The sequence below is a fragment of the Diadema antillarum genome, unplaced genomic scaffold, assembly GCF_040938485.1.
Source record: "Diadema antillarum isolate AM-2024a unplaced genomic scaffold, OU_Dant_1.0 scf00000202, whole genome shotgun sequence".
Taxonomy (NCBI): Eukaryota; Metazoa; Echinodermata; class Echinoidea; order Diadematoida; family Diadematidae; genus Diadema; species Diadema antillarum.
This window is the reverse complement of record NW_027271091.1, coordinates 70,998-91,187: the sequence shown is the minus strand read 5'-3', so window position 1 is coordinate 91,187 and position 20,190 is coordinate 70,998. Positions and strand designations below refer to the sequence as shown.

The following is a 20,190-nucleotide window of genomic DNA, read 5'->3' as shown; positions in this document are numbered from 1 at the left end:
AATGTGATCTTGTCCTGCAAAGGATCTTTCCCTTCAGAAAAGGCCTTTGCCCGAACGGTGATTTCGTTGCCATGAAATTCAGTTGGCAAAGGGTCTGAAAACCAGACAACACCGAATTGTGTTTGTTTACAAGTAGAGCGCCACTATGACAAAATATTAAAAGGTTTGAAATAAAAGCGCGGCCGAGCCCAGTAGTGTAAAGGAACAAAATTGCGGGGCTTGGCCTCGCAATTGAGGTTATGCTCAACCACGGCTTGGCCGCAGCATGGTGCAGCCCCACACTGTAAACAGGGTCATAGAGTCTTCCTCAACTAACCCCACACCTAGAGCATTACTGAAGGTTTACATATATGTGCATACACAAAATATATGCATCAATTACAGACCAAGTCTCTCATTATGGTGAGACTCATGCATTTAGGGTCTGTCTCACGATTTCACACATAGTACCCATTTTTCTCAGACATCAAGTGAAATTGCAACTTGAACCAAAAATGAGGAGTGTAGCTAAAAGGATTGAAGTGATGCTTGCAATTGAAGGTGTATTTCCCTTCATCATGCCAAATTAGCAAACAATAGTCACTTAATTATGCACCAGATCCTTTATTAACAGCTACAAATTTAAAAAAGGCTCCTTACTGTGGGAGGGGGAATACCCTTCTCGTTTGCGCGAGCGCAAAGACACTAAGTCATGAAAATCTTGTTGTTAATTTTTTTTAAACTTTGCATCTTTGCAATTATTCAAAGGATAAAACAGAAAAAAAGACCCACACTTGCTTCTCACAATCATCATCTAATATCTAAGTCATAGCTTTGATCCATAATGGAAAAATGTAAAAATACTGCACATTTGCATTTCACATACTTCTAGTTTTATGGTCTACATTTTGGTTTTGCCCTTAATCAAAGACGTTTCTGTGTCAATCACGAAAACAATATGGTGGTGTAAATGATTATGCTATGGGTCATTAACACGTTACCACTTGAGTGTCTCCAGGGACGGTGGCTTAACATGCCACTATGGCTAACTTACCGTACCTTCCAATACTACACATGATCTGATTACCACCACATAAACATAAAATTAATAATTATTGAGGTATTTTATGTTGCGTAAATCATTCCACAATACTTCAATTACATTTATACCCTTTGCTTTTGCATTTATCATGCATACTGTTCACTGTGCTTAGAATTATTGTAGATGGAAGAGAGTGGAAGTCCTGAGAAACTATTACGTTGCTCATCTGTTATCATCTGATATGAAGTGCTTGCATGTCAACCAAGTTTGATCCAAGATTGACAGCTGTCCACACAGTTGAAATAGATGCGATCCACACCTGGTCCAATTGACTGGTTTTGAGCCTTTAACCAGTAGAGTTCTACTCCCTGTGCTACACCAACGCTGCAAAGCAAAGCTGGTGTGTTCTCTCTGTTGGTCAAGACCCTGCTTTAAAATACATAAACAACATACTGTTACAAATGAAGTACACTGCTTATCTTTTAACATCGATAAAATGAAAGAACTGAAATATGTGTTGTTAGAATGGGAGAACATAAATATCATTATCACAAATGTTACGAAGAAAGTTACATTATGTTTTACATATTTTAGACAGATACAACCAATTTCTTGTAGTCATAACTTGCGAACACAACTGTACTGAAACATTCACAACTTCACATAACATCACATCACCTTTTATGTTAACCTTTCTTTTCATGAATACATACACCTATTTCTCTTACAGGAGTACAGCATATACATCATAGTTCTCTGGATGTATATCATGTTTAGCTACGATGTAAATTGGACAGAACAAAACTACACTTGTACAGTCACATTTATAAGAATAAGGAATATGTGAATAACATTTCATAAATGTAATATGGAATTAACAAACTGTTTCAGATCACAGACTTTAGATGATAGAACATATATTACAAACATTTCAGGGGAAAAAAAAATAATTCTGAAGAAACACCTGTGTATGCATAATTCTACAGGTTATGCTAATACAGCTTAAAAACACACCTGGAGAGATTATTGTGAGAATTTAATTTGAACACTGAGTATGATTGAGCCTGATTTTGTCAAAAAGTTGTGTGAAAAGTTAAATGCATACAAATCTGACAAAAAGTAGGGGGAAAAAAAAGCAAAAAAGAAATAAAACTCACCGGTGGAAACACTTGGGTACAAGGCTGGACATGATTGCGGCACAAGCACAGACCAGTTCATCATTCACCAGGCAAATGTAAAGACATAAAGATGTTAGCCATAAACACCTAGATGAAATACACCTAATTGATGCTTTTTTCATTTTGGCCAGTGCTTTATTCTCACTACCATGGGTGCTAAAGAGAAACAATGACATCAATCAATGAAAGCAAATGTTTGAGAAACAGGGGTTTGAAAACTCAAAACATTTTTCATAAATTTGCATGAAATCAATCAAAACTTGTGCTATGTAGCTCATAATGTTTACGTAATAAATACAATTCTTGCACCACATACATGATCACTCATGGATTTCACTCTATCTTCTCTGGTGAAATATTCATTTCTATCAATTACAACATATGCCTATTGATCAGGTTTTGCACATATAAATGCAACTCCTACTTTTTCCATTTATTTCAAAGCACTTTCATCAGCATTTACAATTTGATTTTCCTCAGCTCTAAACGCTCATCAAATAGTAACACAAACTTATCATTATCAGCATTTAATTCTCTGAAAAAAAATATTTTTCAAAATGATTATTATGCCAAAATCTACCTTTCTGCACTGTCATTTTCTGGGCTATGTTTTATTTCTGTTGTGCCTGTTCTATTTTTATTCTTTGTCTATTCTATTTCAATTCCATTTTCTGTCTTTTGTTTTATTTCTGTTCCATACTGAACTTGTATCTTCCTTTTATAGTTACATTTCCAACAATGATATTTAGAGAAGAGCAACTACCAGCTCAGCTACTGCTTTGTGAAAAGGGTTGATAATTCTCACCTAGATTCAGCATTACCACTTCATAAATTTTTAATATCACCACTATTGCTGACATACATGTAACATTATAATTACAGTCCTTTAAATCATTTTTGCAATTACACAATTTATGTGTTTTTCCTTCTTCTTGACATGCAAGCCCACATTTCTTTCAACAAGCAATCAAAGATCATTGTTTCTGTTGCATGCTCTTGTCGTTGTCTATTTATTTTTTCTTTATAATGTCAATGTGTTATGTAGTACTTTTATTGTTGCCCAAGTTTTGTTTCCTGTGCACAATCAAGGTCGCTTCAGTGGATCTCTCCACCCTTTGCACACTTTGCTCATGGCACACTGTTTTCCTCACTTCAATCACTTCAGTATTCATTACAATTTAATATTATCATAAGGTTTCACTACTGTTGAACATTCTGTTCATTTCATTCATCATATTTCATCTATTCTCCATAACATCATAAAAATATGTATGATGAAAGATGAAAATATATTTCATTTGATTTCAGCATTGTGAAAAAAACCTTGAATAAACATCTAATGTTATTAGTAAAAACAAGTTCAGTGAAACAGTATTCAAATAGCTTCATGGTAACTGTAGTAAAGGCGAATAACTTCAATGGTGAGATCATTAATACCTATACTACATACATGACCGATAAATGTGCCACCTTCTGTTGTAGCATCAACTTCATGTTGTTGATATTCATAAGAACACATCAAATTATGCCAAGCAAATCACTTGAACCTTGTCTGAGAATTTCATTAAATTCACCAATAACTATGCTTTTTGTGCTTATTTGGTGCAATTCAACAACTAATTTCCATAATTTCTCACATTATTTTTGGGTCATATTTAGGAAGTCTATAATCACTGAATTGTCACTTTCTGTCTCATAATGTCGCTGTTTTCTGTAGTACTAGTAGTCATACTTTTGTTGAAGTCTTGTTTCATATTCACAAGCATAATCTTCCCAGTGGAACCCTCCATACTTCACATGTTTTACTCATTGCAATTTTTTTTTTTAACTTCAAACACCTCAGTATTGATCATAAGTATCACTTCTACTCATTTGTTTTTGAATTGCTGTATGCTCTGTCCTATTCACACTTTTTTATTTTCCTCATTCTGTATTACAAAAGGAAATATGATGACAAAAGAAAATAAATATCAATTGATTTGAATATATGTGCCACATTACTTTGCGTAAACTCAAGACATCACTCATCAGAACTGTATTCTGATAGCCTCATGGTAACTGTAGTAAAGTGGAATAACTTCAACATGAAGTGAGTCTATACCTGTGCTATATACATGATCAATCAATGTATTACCTTCTGTTGTAGCATCAAGTACATGTTGTTGATATCCGTAAGAATACATCAATTTATGCACACATGAATCACTTGAACCTTGTCTGAGATTTTCATTGAAGTCACCAATAACTATGCGTTTCGTACTTCTCTGCTGCAATTCTACGAGTAGTCTCTTCAGTTTCTCACAAAATTGTTTCTTATCATATCTGGGAGGTCTATATATCACAGAAATGAGACATGAAGGACAAGTTACTGCAAATGTAATATATTCTAGATTATTGACATGTAAATCCAGCCTACTAATAGATTTGATTTTACTGTACACTGCAACTCCACCATGTGCTTGATTTTTCAGTGCCGAAAATAAGGGACTTTCATCTGAATAAGATTTTGACCGAGGTTGATTGTACATTTTAAAATGATCTAAATTCACATCAAAAATGTCATCATTAAGCCAAGTTTCAGTTAAACAAATAATATCAGAATTTCTACATAGGAGGTTTGATTGGATATCTTTGAAATGTGCTTTAAGACCTTGAATGTTATGTAGCATTATATTCAGAGTCGCAACAGAAACATCATTATCAAAGCTCTTTTCATCAACAAATGTTGGCATGTTTTCTAAACTTTCTTTAACAGTTGGATTGCAATATATAACTTTGGGATCAAAATCTTCAATAGTTAGTCCACGTATTGATGTGACACGGCTCAGAGCAACATATGCTTGTCCGGGCAAAAATATATTTTTCAGAGAAACAACAGCTTTTTCCATTGTCATGCCCTGTACTTTATGTATTGTGCATGCATATGCTAATTTCAAGGGAAATTGTTTCCTCGTATATTTTTTCCCAATTGATTCCTGTTGCATTTCTATTGACTGTGTTCCTACTTTTTCATTGTCAAATTTCACAAGCACACTTGAGGGTCTGGCATTTTCATTTACTCTTACTAAGTCAGTTACAGTGCCAATGCAGCCATTTGATAAACCTTTGGTCACATTCACATTTTTGATCAGCATCACTCTAGAATTTTCAGCAACCCAAAGATATGCTGGCAAAGAAGCTTTAGTACATCTCCGTGGCTTGTCACATGCTTTGTTTTTACCCTTATCGCCAAGTTCAAAATCTTCTGCATCAAGACAGATGATATTTGTGCATTTCTTGTGAAGCATTATTTTATTCCAGTCATTTACTTGTTTGTTTGAAGAATATATATGCAGTGCATCCTCACATTGCTCTCCAGTTTGGCATGATTGAAGAACTGCAAAATCATCACTTGATAATTCATCTTTCTTTTCTTTTACCCTTAATTTGTTCAAAAGAACAGCAAAGTCTGCATCATCCTTTTGTCTCATTATTTCATCCAAGTTAATCATAGAGAAGTTGTCTGTCCATAAAGAACTTTGCAATGTATCTTTATACAAAGGAGTACCTTTTACTGGGGGTAACTGATAAAAATCTCCAACTGCAATAACTGAAACCTTTCCAAATGGAGCATCATCACGCGTCTGCTTTATTTGCCTTAAACGTCCATGTACATACCACAGTAGCTTCTGATCAACCATGGATATTTCATCAATTATTAGTATCTGTAATTGGCCCAGCTGAGTACGTAAATGACTTATCTTTTCTTCTCCAAGGGGTTGATAAGGTAATGAAGCAGAAATGGGTATGGACAGTGCATTATGAATAGTACTACCATCAATATTGTAGGCTGCAATTCCAGTTGGAGCTACTTTCATAATTGAAAGATCATCTGGATTATGCATCATTTTACCTAGAATTCTTGTCCCTTCATTACATATGCATTTCACCAGATGACTTTTTCCTGTTCCAGCACCACCTGTCACAAATATCTGAAACGGTGTGGCTTCTTTTCCATTAACTCTGTCAAGACACCATTGTCGTATTTTGTAGAACACTTTTTGCTGCTTGCTGTTTAAAGTTCTTAATAAGACATTACTGTCTTCTCTCGAAATGCTACATGATCGAAATTCTATGCCATATGACTCTTTCTCCTGAGATTTAGATTCAAGATCTGGGATTCTAAACTCATTGTCAGCATCTTCAACTTCTACATGGATTTTAGCTGTTTCATGTCTTTCAACTTCTGTTTCTGGACAGAGTAATCCCCATGCATCTTCTTGTGCACCAAATTTCTCAAGATATTCTTGTGCCTGATCAATTGTATCAGCGTTTTTTTCATACTGCCTGAGATTTTCATTGGCAATACTTTTGACACTTTCCAAATTCTTATTAAACATTCGAACAGATCCATTTTGATAAAATTCCTCATATGTCAAAAATTGGTCAGGTTTTAACTGTTTATCAGTACGATATGGCAAAAATAGTTGCAATATACTCTGATAATATTTTTCTGGGGTTACAGTCGGTGAAAAACGAGGGTATCTCACTACAGCATCATTGGTTCTTGTTCTTTTTTGTATATAGCCCAGCTGATCTCTCAATTTAAACACACTCTGTTTCTGTTTCTTACCCTTTATATCAGATTCACTGAGTAGTCTATACTTTGAACAAAATGTGGCTAAACACATATTTTCAAATTCAAAACCATCAGGTCGGGCTTTATATTTATCAATTCTGCTTGGCATCCATGGGCTCCTATCATCATCGTCTCGTCTGCTTTGAATAACACTCAGTGGTAGACTCATTCTCACAGGGTTTGGTCCAACAGGTATAAACTCTACTTTTCTTGAGCACTCTTTCAATCTCAGGCCACAAACACGATACACACTTTCTTGTGCTGAAACTTCACGGTTTTGCATATACACATGTCCTATTTCTTTCATACTCTTTCGAGCATCTTCATTGCCCTCTCTCATTTCACTTTCAGCATTTTTCAAGAGCAAACTCATTTCTCTTTCTGCTTTTGACATGTATGACACAACATAAACAATGCAGGCATACTCATTTGTTATATACTGCAAATCCATATTGGCATTCCAAGCTCTGAGTAAGAATGAATTATATTGATTAATCCATATATCTTTTGGATCTCTTTTCATGACTACATCTTCTTTTGTAGCTACAGCATTATAGGCATCTTCAAATTCCTTTTGAGACATCCCAAGAGCTTCAAAGAGCTGCCTAGCATTATCATATTTGCCTTCCACACATGATGAATTCTTTACTGCAGACAGAACATCTTGAGCCTCATCTGTAACTTCTGGATTATCATCAGGCTTCACAACAAATGTTTTCTCAGAAGGTGGTCTTGGAAAATTAAATCTACAGGAGGTTCCCTTTTTCTTGCATGATTTTGAATGTTTCTTTGAGTGAAGCTGAACATTCTTCACTATTTCATACAGTTCTTCATCTTCATCCTCACATGGAATGTTGCATGAAATATACTTATCAATAAAATCTATGACAGTTTCATCTTTCTCGACACCCAAATTAGGTGCATTTTCAACCCAGAATAAACAGTGTGTATGTGGAGATCCTCTCTGTTGAAATTCAATCCTGTAAAAATAGTCAATTATCTTGCCAATAGGTTCTGCCTCAGAAAGAATCACTCTGTTCAAAAATGCATGAAAGCGTTTATCAAACATACGAGCTACTGTCACTGGATTTGATTTTAATAAATTACACTTATCTGTCCAATCCAGATCACTTGCTTTTCTCCCATCACCTTGTTGATTTAGCAATGTGTTAATAACTTCAGGCCATCTCATTTCAGCTGATGAAAATGATGCAAACCATGTAGGCTTTCCAAGTTGTCTAACCATTGCTAATACATCTTTCTGTGTAGATTGCCAGTATGGAGGTGTTCCTCGTATTTGTTTCAGAAATTTATATCCTTTATTCGAATCCAGTATCTCATGAAGTTTTCTTGCATCCTTTAGATCTGAACATCGCATCAATGTGGAATTATCTATTTTCTCTGAGCTTTTTCTGACAGCTATAGAAACACTAGAAAGTATTTGTTGCAGTTCATAAATACACTGAGCATAGAAAATATATTCTGTATTTTTTGCAAATCTGTTGTCTACATGCATCAAACGATTATGCAAATAACGACCAAGTGTTACTTTAATGTACCTGGTATCATGAAATGTTGGCTGGCCTGTTGGAAACAGAGCAGGAAAACATTTTGCCTCATTACTCTCATCCATCAATAGTGACACAGGACTATTCTTTTCACAAGGAGCACAGCATATAATATCATCAAAAAACTGATCAAGCACTTCTTGTCTCATATCGACCTTCTGCAAACATGTGCCCAACTGAATGCCTTGTAATCGTCCATCTTGATCATCCTCTATATCATCATCATCATCATTAGTTTCACTTAAATCAAATAGTTTACCACAAGCTGTTTTACTATTTTTGTCTGATAAATCAGAGTCCCATTCGCTATCAATAGCAATATCAGAATACCACTTATTATTCTTTTTCAAATATTCCAATGCAGCTAGGACATTGTTTTTCTTGACAAACTGATATTCATAATGTCCTTTATATGACAGTTTCCTCTTTAGCTTTACGCGAATTAATTGATCATCAGTCTCCGGTCGAGGTAATATCTTTACAGTTTCATTTGTGCGTGAAGGTACACAAACTGTTGGGCCATGCACTCCATATTGTCCTCCTTTAGGCAAATTCAAAACTTTCATAAATGGAATGTTTAGTGCAATCAAATGTGTTTCCAACTGATTCAGATTTCCAAGTTCCGCAGGAATAGCACGTAATTCTAAATTATTTCTGCTAGCTTCAGCAGGCATATTACCAGCTAATAATTTCCTGTGGCAAGTGTAACAAACCCATAAAAAATTTCTTGATGACTTTACTATTTGACAGTCAATATCACAGTCATCGCTGCATGTATGTAAATACTCCTCCTTTAAGCACCTCAAATCGTTATATTTTGCTTTTGTACACTTCAATACTTGATTCTTGAATAATAATTTCAAACATACGCAACATACATATTCAGGGCCGTGTGAAACAATTTCCCTAAATTTTTTCAAAACATGGTCACAATTTCTCATATTCATTTTTTCTTGTTTTTTTCGTTTCATGTTTCTCATTGCAACCTGCTGTCTGTACAAAAAATTTGTCTTGTACTTAATGTTTGAAACTTTCCTCATAATTTTCTTACGCCTCTCTCTGAATAAAGCATTGTTTTGATATCTAGCTTTCCTCATTTTCTTAAGCCTTTCTCTATGTAGAACATTGCACCCATAGTTTACTTTCCTCATTGTCTTCAGCCTTTTTCTGAATGAAGCACTGTTTTGATATTTGGCTTTCATCTTTGTTCTCATCCTTTTCTTAATTTTTTCTCGAAATGAAGCATCATTTTGGTATCTAGCTTTCATCTTTGTCCTCATCATTTTCTTGATTTTTTCTCTTAATAAAGCATTGCGTTGATATCTAGCTCTCATCTTTCTGCTCATTGCTCTCTTGACATTTTCTCTGTAAGTAGGATCGAACAAGTACCTGTTTCTTTGTCTCTCCTTAATTTCTCTTCTCTTTTCGAACCGGTAAGGTTCATCTGTTTGATATTTTACTTTCTTTGCAGCTGCATTTTTTAGTTTGCGGAATAGAAAAGGCTGAACATCTGATAAACATTCTATTTCTAACTGTCTTTGCTCATTTTTTTTCTTTTCTCTCTGTGCTCTCATTCGATCTCTATTTTTTCGTCTGGTAATATTTGCATTACTTTTTTTTCTTTGTTTTTTCCTTTTTGTAGTTTGCCTTGTAGTTTCAACTTCTTCAGATTCTTCAGTATGCCTACTCATTTTAACAGCACGTTCAATGTCATCCTCTAAAACTTCATTGTTCAATACATTTATTTGACAATCACCGACTTGTTTCGTAACTTTTCTCTCAGTTGTGAGTCTTCTCTTTCTTGTCACAGGCGTTTCCATAGCGGTAATGTTTTGTGGTCTTGACAAGTTTTGGCATGAACTTAATGTTTGGATCCTTGGACATACAGACTCTACAACATCGTAATGATTGCCATTTGTGTGTTGCAAGTAAACACCTCTTTGTGATGTAACAATTCCAAACTGAAGTTTGCTTGCACCAAATAATTTCCATTTTGAACAGTTTTCTTCATATGTATAAATATCAGTATCTAGTAGATTTGATAAGGCCATTATTTCCAATTCTGTAGCCCATGTGCCATTGTTGAATACTCTTTCCTTTGCAATGTATTTTACAACATCTGTGTATCCTGATTTTAAAAGGCTTACATAATCTTGCTTGTTTTGTAAAATATGCATAACTGTTGCTTTTCGAACATCACGGTGTGAATCTTCCTTGCCACATGTGACATATGACATAGCTCTGTAAAAGCAATTTCCATCACCACTAATTTTATAGATAGTTAATGGTTGTGACAGGACAGTAATATTACCATTTTCCACCATATCTTTTGGCACATCATTACTGCTACATTTGTCATTAACCTTTATGCCTAATTTGCAACAAAACTTCTCTCTGTCAAATTTATTCACAGGTGTGTACATGAGATTAATCTTTTTAATTTCTCCCACTTGCTTCACCTCGGATGCATCAACATCGACTACTGTCTGTTGACATGTGTTTTGTAATGGAATTTGTGTCTCTTGCAAGTTTGACACCATTATTTGTTTGGACATCATTTTCTTCACTCTAACACTGCCTTTCTTCAATGTCAAGTTTTCGGTAGCCTTAGATGATTCATGATGACTTTCTTTTTTACTTTCCACATTTGCATCTGAATTCACATGAAACACACTTAATTTTTCATCCAAAGTACTAGACTGAACAGCAGTTACACTTTCAACTACATCAAAATGATTGCTTCCAGTGAACACAATATATATGCCTCTTTCAGTTGTTACCTTGTTATAGTACCCCGGTTTCCTTGCAGACAAAATTTGCCAATTTTTTGTACGATCATCATACACATATATATCACAATCTAGCATATGTGCCATTGAACTAATATCAGTGTGACCAGCCCATGTTCCTAAATCCATCAATTTCTCTTGAAGTACAAAGTCCCTGACATTCTGATATTTCACTGTGTTAATTAAATTTTTAAATAAATCACCCGTTTCCAGTAAATGTGCCACATTGGATTTCCTGAGCATGAAATGGTTTCCTTCACTGCCAGTAACTACATGAGAAATACTTCTGTAAAAGCAGTTGCCATCACCCATAACTCTCTTGATATTTACAGGTTTCCTCATACACAAATTTTCATTTGTATCTTCCACTGGTTCACTGGCTGCGCCACAGTAATTGACATTTAATCTATTGCACAAACACTGCTTGTCTACATATGTAATTGGTGCAAATTTGAAGTTTCTATCTCTTCTTTGTGTTGTCTTTTCAAGTGAAACAAATTCAACTTCATTCTCACTTCCATAGTCATCACTGCTTACATTAACTCTGGTTTCCTTTATTGTTACATTTTGAGTCTCATCACTATAACTCAGATTTCTTTCAATATGATGACAATGTTGCGAATAGTCGCTGTTTTGATCATTTATATTCCCACACGCAGTATTTAGGGTCTTTGATCTCTTAGAGCCACTAGTTGTCAATACATTTTTCTTAGAATTGAATTCTACTGCCAGACCGGTTAATTCAAACTGAGTAGTACGTAAATCACATGCCATAGATTTTGCCAAATTCAAACAGTGTACCTGTATACCTTGCCATGATGAAATGCTAAGCAAGACACTGCATCCATCTTGTACCAAGTATCCATCATGACTTCTGGAATGAGAATCAAACACATAATAACCACTGTGATGCCTAATGATTGCAAATGTACTCTCAGCAAAATTCATAAGACATGCATCATATCGGCACAGTTCTTGTTCTAATGCTTGACTCAATGGCAAAGCACCAAAATTTGACAAATTGTTTTGATCTCCTTCCAACACTCCATATTTCGATTCACCATAGGTTATTTGAAATTTTTCATCCAGAATATGAAGTTCCTTCGGTAATTCATCTATCATTACAAGCTCTTCATTCAGTTGTGAATCCTTCTTTATGTAATAATACAACTCATTCCCAAGTGTCAGAATCTGATCAAGATCACGAGGTCTCATTTCGATTCCATTCTTTGTTTGAATGTAGAGAACTGCCACAATAGAATTACATGCACATTGTTTGCCAGCAGTATAACCAAATCGTTGATCACCTTGATTAAAATTTCCTTGTGCGATTGTTTTAGTCAGAGGATATGATTGCCTTCTATCATATTCTGAATCTGAAAGAGAAACAGGCTTACAGACACGTTCTTCAGTCTCTAAATCATTTGCAGCTGGTTCACCATCTAATATAAGTACAGACGATTCTTGAACATCATATGAATTATGGTGGTCAACACTATTTGCAGAACCAGCATTCATTACTATGCAATCAGATGGATTAATAGTTTTTTCACGTTCAGGCAGGAATATTGATTCATTACAAACTTGAACACACATGTTTTGCATACCTGAAACAGGTTTGTGACACGGAGAGTGAACATTTACATTTGTAGTAGAATTCACAGAGAACAATTCATTCACTGATATTTGACTGTCACCTTCAACATCTTTTGTTTCGCTGTAACATGGGTTTAGTTCATGCATATCGTGGATTCTGTCACACTTCACTTTGGACATATCATTCGAGCCTGTGTTGTCTCTATTTGTGGAATTACTGTCCTCACGGTCAGATATTTCATTCTTACACAACTTTTCATTCTTTGCTGCATGTTCTCCTTCAAAAATGTCATGTTTCACCTTTTCATTGTTACGCACCTGTGAGTCAGCATTTTTAACCACTGGCACACTTTGTTTGTTGCGGATCTTCGTGAAACGACCTTTCTTTCTTGGTTGCCGTGCATTTCCACCTCCATAGAGCCTGTTTACATTCCAAACTTCTTTTTCAATGTCTGTGGAAAGGACAGAGACACATGTAGCCTGATCACCACTCAGTACGAAACATCCATTAGTCATATTCGGAGTGCTTTTAGCCACATCAGCCCAACTTCTCTGTGTTTTTGCATAGATTTGCTCAGAGTATTTTGCCATAACATGAGGTGACTGAACACACTTTGAATATACATTCAATACAGATTCAGTATACACCTGCAGACTATCATTTCGTTCTGTGTCCAAGTTTCGATTCATATTTCGCTTCACGAGTTCACCATGTTCTTCTTGCCTTGTTTCTACTTTTGATTTTTTGCCTTTGCTGGTCTTGGCTCTTCTCTGTTTTTCAAGATAGTAGCCTTTCATTGCTTTGCCAATGTAGGTCACGCCAGGTTGGAGAATCACACCATTTACTGATCTCACTGTGCTCTTGTTATTGGTCTTGGTCTTAGGATTGTTAGTCATTGTTTGGGATGTTGTCAGTTTGGCCTTCTCAATCACTTTTGTCTTCCTTGATTTCACAGTTGTCCAACCATCATCAACTGCAGTTTCTAATGGTTCAAATTGCCTCCTAGTGAGATTTGAGATGAATGTCGGATCTGATTCATCTCTGTCACAATTTGCTCTTTCCTCCACACACACATTTGTCATTTCTAGAACACCACGTTTGTTCTTTCTTCTCACATACCTCTTTTTCAGTCTCATCTTCGTTGGTTTCTTTCTCTGGTTGCTCTTGCGTGATGTAAGTGAAACATCAACATGAAAATCTTCATCACCAAGGTCTTCGAGAAGTTCGTATCTATTGAAATGACAAGGAATGCCAATTTTGTCAAAGATGCGATGGGCAATATTATTGCTTCCACATGCTGAACATATCCAAATCAACCTTGCATCACACATTCTAGCCTCATGAGAAATAGTTCCTGTACACATCACATGAAACTGCTTGCCACAATCCTCACATGGTACTCTGCTTTCATTTTCATTGATCACACTGCAACATGCATCACATTCACTGACCTCTACATTTCTCATCAAGTCACAACTATGGAGGATATCTAGGATATCACCAATAACAATCTTGAATTCACTTGCTTCCATTGTCAAACTACAGGGCTTTCGAATCTTTGAAAGTATAATGGTACCTATTACTAAATAAATGTATATCAATCAACTGTCAATCAACACAGTTATATTCCTTGAATCACTATACTTTTATGAATCACACCTACTCCACTAGTACTGCGATTGGTAACAAAATTGTCGGATTGAATAGCTTTGAAAGTTGCACTAATACATGTGTACAGTACATGTACTATATTTCACTGCAATACAAATTCCAGCAGTAAGCTGCAACACCGATCCATATAATGTTTCTACCAACAGGTGGGGATATTTCTACAATGTTTGCTTGTTTCTAGCAACAGGTGGCACTCTTTGTCTGTTACGTGCTTCAATTCCTACTTTATAGAAAAGCTATGCCAATTTCCTTTTACGATATCTGCCAACAGAAATTTCAGCTTCAATTCTCTAACATTTGATTTGACTAAATTATGCCTTTATCTCGAGATTATGCTCTTTGTAAAAAAGGTTACAATTTTACCAATTATGCTTTTGCCTTAACTGCACAATAATCGGTCTCCCTTATATGTTTTTCTCTTAGGGTAGGGTCTTTCGCAACAAAAATTTCAATTTCACCAATTATTCTTTGTCTTCACTGACAATTAAAGAAACAGTAATGTTTCTGTTTTGAGATGACTCCTTTTGCAATAAAGGTATGTCTTTTACTAATTGTGCTTTTGTTTTCACAGCCCAATATTTATAAATAGCCCTTTAAGGTGCAATATTAACGTCTCTCCCTTCATTTACTATGACTAAAATGCTTTTATCTGAAGATGGCGCTCTTCAATTATTCTTTTATCCTATTAACAATTAACGAAAATTCAAGACTCAAGATACCAAAAAATATTTTTACATAAAATTTTTAGTATACTTCTCGCCTCACCTCATAAATTGTTTCTCACACTTTTAACAATTCCTTCAAAATTTCAACTCCTAGCTATTAGCTCTTGCCAACTGTAGTTGATTTATTTGCAGCAACTTTCAATGCAGAATATATCAAATATCAAATAATCCTTGAAGGTGCAAATTTTGTCTACCCCAATTAGTTTACAACACTATAATGCTTTCGTCTTATGACGGCACTCTTTAATAATCTTTCAGTGTAATCTGGACTCTTAAACACCTTTTCTCAAATTAACTGTTTCTATTTTCAAGTTTCCAGCAAACTTCTCGCCTTCTCTAGGACAATTCTCTTTCCAGTTTTTAACTATCCTTTTAAAGAATGCACTCTTTCATTCAAACACTCTTTAAAACTCTGTTATTCTGCTTAATTTTTACTCCTTTTTCGTCAACTCTCACTCTTCCTCTCTTTGATTTCACTCTTTTTCTCTTTGACTCTAACCCTTTCTGCCTCTGATTCTGAAACTTTCTCTCCTTCTGATACTGTCTTATTCTCATGCACTCAGAAGTTCTCTGTTCTCAGCTTTCTTCAAGTTCAAGTTAAGGTATTTCAGGTAAAGTTCAAGTTAAGGTATTTCAGGTAAAGTTCAGGTATTTCAGGTATATTTCAGATATTTCAGGGATGAGTTCGTGAATTCCAGGATGAATTTCCAGATGTAATCTCAGTGAATATTCACTGAATATTCAAGGATGAAGGTGAAATGGTATGAGATGAAATGTAGGATGAAGATGATTCAACAAATAACAAACACAAACACAAACGTACTTTCAACAAAGACCAACATAAATCTCCTTCCAAAGCAACCAGTACCTGCAGAAAGAAAAGAAAGGAAAAATACAAACGTTACAACAATACCTGTATAGGCTATACAGTGAACTCTCTACAATTATCACTGATACGACGAAGTTCACTATAACAAGGTAATTTTTTTGTGGTCCTAGATTGTAATTTCAATTTGTATTGTATTATTTTTGTAACCCTGATATAACAAGGTTTCATTATAACAAGCACATTTTTCTGGTCCTGAGGACCTTGTGTTAAGGACAGACCACTAATAATGTGAGGTACACACATTCTGAAAATACATACCGGTACTTGAGAGGAATATGAGGCACAACACCCAAATTTTTTATACAAATCTTTGTAAAATTATTTTACTGTTCCTGCAATCTAAACAATTCTTATAACAAAGGAAAACCATCTTTTAAACTTATAATCTTGCTTAAAAACACATTTTTCACTGTGCACACATCCGCACAGGGAAACCCTATTGTTATAACACGGTCAGCATAACTCAGTGAAATTAGGTCAAAGTCAAGCTTGTGATGTGTAATTGTGGGACTACATATTGGAAAATAAATGACTTCTCTTCAGTTACATTTCATGATTAAACAGGAATGATACTTCTGTATGACAAAACAAGGTCCAGGCTAAGTAACGTTATATTTCTTCCCCTGCATGCCCCCTATAAAAAAAGGTGAAATGAAAGGGTTGTTGTTGTTGGTGGTGCTTAAAGGCGCATCATTCAATATTGAATATTTACGGGACAGGAAAGGGGGACAGGGAATATTTACGGGACAGGAAAGGGGGACAGGAATCACCGCTATATAGCACTGTAAAATACGCCCTCTACTGGTCGTGGTGTTAGCTACGCATTAAAGTATGGCGCCCGCATCTCGCCCAGATTTGGCAGAAGCAAATCACCAGAGTAACGCTAAGCCCTCTTAGTCAACGTCAACTCTTAAAGTAGGTTCTTTGGAACTTAGCCTTCCTAGTAATTACATAGCAAATCATGATATGGCTCACACCTTGTCCATTCAGGAAACGCGGTCTAACGTTAAAAACTTCGCAACTTCCTTCCTGATACTCCTGACATTTAAACGTACGGTCTACGCACTACAACAGCTTCGTACACGTATAGGGCCTGAGCTGTGGTGATACGATGGGCATGTCCCCAGACACTACTGAACACATAAGAGTGATACTACTGATAGACCCTAACGTTTATTATAGTCACTAACACTAACAGCACCACGACTACACACATGAAATTTTGTTCTAAAAACCCAAACATCTGTGTTTAGGCATGCCTGCATTTACAGACTAATACCCACCTGGTACTCGAACTCCAAACTAATCAAACCGTCAGTCTCACGCAAAGGTCTTCAGAAGTCGTATTTGTGAGCCTGTCGCTGCGCTGCCACGCCAATGCAGTAGGTTACGAATTGACAAACACGTACACCACCTCCGTATTGTATATGTGGGTAAGGTACTACGCATAAAGCATGGAGCTACTAACAGAGTAGAGCCATGGTATAAGCGTACGAGCACGCGTGCGCTTCTATACTCTTTGGTACGTACGTACACTCCACGCAGGCATGCACTGTGTGGATCACGGAGGGAGCACTGCGAGAGACGCGATACTACCATGGAAAGCCCGTCGCACACGCCCGAGAATTCGTGGGTGTTTCATAAAGCTGTTCGTAAAGTCACCAACAACTTTCGACCGACTGGTGATCAGTTCTTGTGCTGAATTATTGAAATTCTAATAACTATAGCAATCGAAAAGTGATCACCAGTCGCTCGTAAGTTGTTCGTAACTTGATATACGAACAGCTTTATGAAACAATTTACGCACAACTTTGTCTTCACATACTAGCAGGGGCGTCACCAGCTTTTTTTCAAGGGGGGTGCGTTTTGACACTAAATGTTTACGAGATTTTTTGGACAGACATTTGGAATATAGGAAGCTCTCAATCCCTAGACTTTTACTGTTTTTTGAGGGAAACCAAGCGGGGAAAGGGTTAGGGTATACCCCCTATAAATGGATTATGGAATGACGGTGTGAAACGACAAATTACTGGCAGCGATATCAGGAGAATGGCATGACGACTACATGCGAGCGAGGGGAGCGAGCGAGCTTGAAAATTTTGACATTTTACAGTCCAAAAACTGCCGTTTGTAGCCATATTTTTTTGCTTTGTAAATTAAGGGGGGCGCACCGGGCGCAACTGCTGGCAATTACTGGCAGCAACATCAGGTAAACTGCATAGTAATTAAATGCGAGCGAGCAAAGAGAGCGAGTTTGGAAATTTTGACATTTTACAGTCCCAAAACTGCCATTTGGAGCCATATTTTTTCGCTTTGGAAGTAAAGGAGGCGTGGGGGGGGGGGGGCGCAACGGGTGCAACTGCCGGTAATTACTGGTAGCAACATCAGGAGAATTGCATAACAATTAAATGCGACCGAGGGGAGCGAGCGAGCTTGAAAATTTTGACATTACAGTCCAAAAACTGCCGTTTGTAGCCATATCTATTTGCTTTGGAAATTAAGGGGGGCGCACCGGGCGCAACTGCTGGCAATTACTGGCAGCAACATCAGGTGAATGGCATAGCAATTAAATGCGAGCGAGCGAAGAGAGCGAGCTTGAAAATCTTTGACATTTTACAGTCCAAAAACTGCCGTTTGGAGCCATATTTCTTCGCTTTGGAAATAAAGGAGGGGTGGGGGCGCAACGGGGCGCAACTGTCGGTAATTACTGGCAGCAACATCAGGAGAATTGCATAACAATTAAATGCGAGCGAGCGAGCGAGCGAGCTTGAAAATTTTGACATTTTACAGTCCAAAAACTGCCATTTGTAGCCATATTTTTTTTTTTGCTTTGGAAATTAAGGGGGGGGGGGGGGGGGCGCACCGGGCGCAACTGCTGGCAATTTTACTGGCAGCAACATCAGGTGAATGGCATAACAATTAAATGCGAGCGAGCGAAGAGAGCGAGCTTGAAAATTTTGACATTTTACAATCTAAAAACTGCCTTTTGGAGCCATATTTTTTCGCTTTGGAAATAAAGGAGGGGGGGGGGGGGCGCACCGGGCGCAACTGCCGGCAATTGCTGGCAGCAACATCAGGAGAATTGCGTAACAATTAAATGCGAGCGAGCGAGCGAGCGAGCTTGAAATTGTTGACATTTTACAGTAAAAAACAAACAAACTGCCGTTTGTAGCTATATTTCTTCGCTTTAGAATTTAAGGGGGCGCATCGGGCGCAATTGCTGGCAAATACTGGCAGCAATATCAAGAGAGCATAATGATTACATTCGAGCGAGCGGAATGAGCGAGCTTGAAAATTTTGCATTTTACAGTCCAAAAACTGCCGTTCTTAGCCATATTTTTCGCTTTGGAAATTAAGGGGGGAGGCGCAACGGGCGCAACTGCAGGCAAGTACTGGCAGCAACATCAGAAGAATGGCATAAAGATTAAATGCGAGCGAGCGAAGAGAGCGAGCTTGAAAATTTTACATTTTACAGTCTAAAAACTGCCGTTCTTAGCCATATTTTTTCGCTTTGGAAATTAAGGGGGGGGCGCACCGGGCGCAACTGCAGGCAATTACTGGCAGCAACATCAGAAGAATGGCATAAAGATTAAATGCGAGCGAACGGAGCGAGCGAGCTTGAAAATTTTGACATTTTACATTCCCCAAACTGCCGTTTGTAGCTATATTTTTTCGCTTTGGAAATTAAGGGGGGGCGCACCAGGCGCAACTGCCGGCAATTACTGGCAGCAACATCAGAAGAATGGCATAAAGATTGAATGCGAGTGAGTGAAGAGAGCGAGCTTGAAAATTTTACATTTTACAGTCTAAAAACTGCCGTTCTTAGCCATATTTTTTCGCTTTGGAAATTAAGGGGGGGGCGCACCGGGCGCAACTGCAGGCAATTACTGGCAGCAACATCAGAAGAATGGCATACAGATTAAATGCGAGCGAACGGAGCGAGCGAGCTTGAAAATTTTGACATTTTACAGTCCCCAAACTGCCGTTTGTAGCTTCAAGTATATTTTTTCGCTTTGGAAATTAAGGGGGGCGCACCAGGCGCAACTGCCGGCAATTACTGGCAGCAACTCCAGGAGAATGGCATTACGACTAAATGCAAGCGAGAGGAGCGAGCAAGCTTGAAAATTTGACATT

At 37.0% G+C, this 20,190-nt stretch overlaps 1 long non-coding RNA gene across 3 annotated transcripts; it reads right to left on the bottom strand.

Annotated features, from left to right (window-relative positions):
- Positions 1–886: 886 nt before the first annotated feature.
- On the bottom strand, positions 887–17,590 carry LOC139723922 (uncharacterized). Of its 3 annotated transcripts, none has more exons than XR_011710394.1 (7): positions 17,340–17,590; positions 15,991–16,035; positions 13,891–14,001; positions 13,089–13,222; positions 11,976–12,048; positions 2,179–2,202; positions 887–1,447 (listed from the first exon to the last, which is right to left on the bottom strand). It is a non-coding gene; the product is annotated as an uncharacterized lncRNA (long non-coding RNA). The 3 variants fall into 3 exon arrangements; XR_011710395.1 differs by having other exon boundaries at positions 11,984–12,048; XR_011710393.1 differs by lacking the exons at positions 887–1,447; positions 2,179–2,202 and having other exon boundaries at positions 7,332–12,048; positions 17,340–17,572.
- Between the last annotated feature and the right edge of the window lie 2,600 nt (positions 17,591–20,190).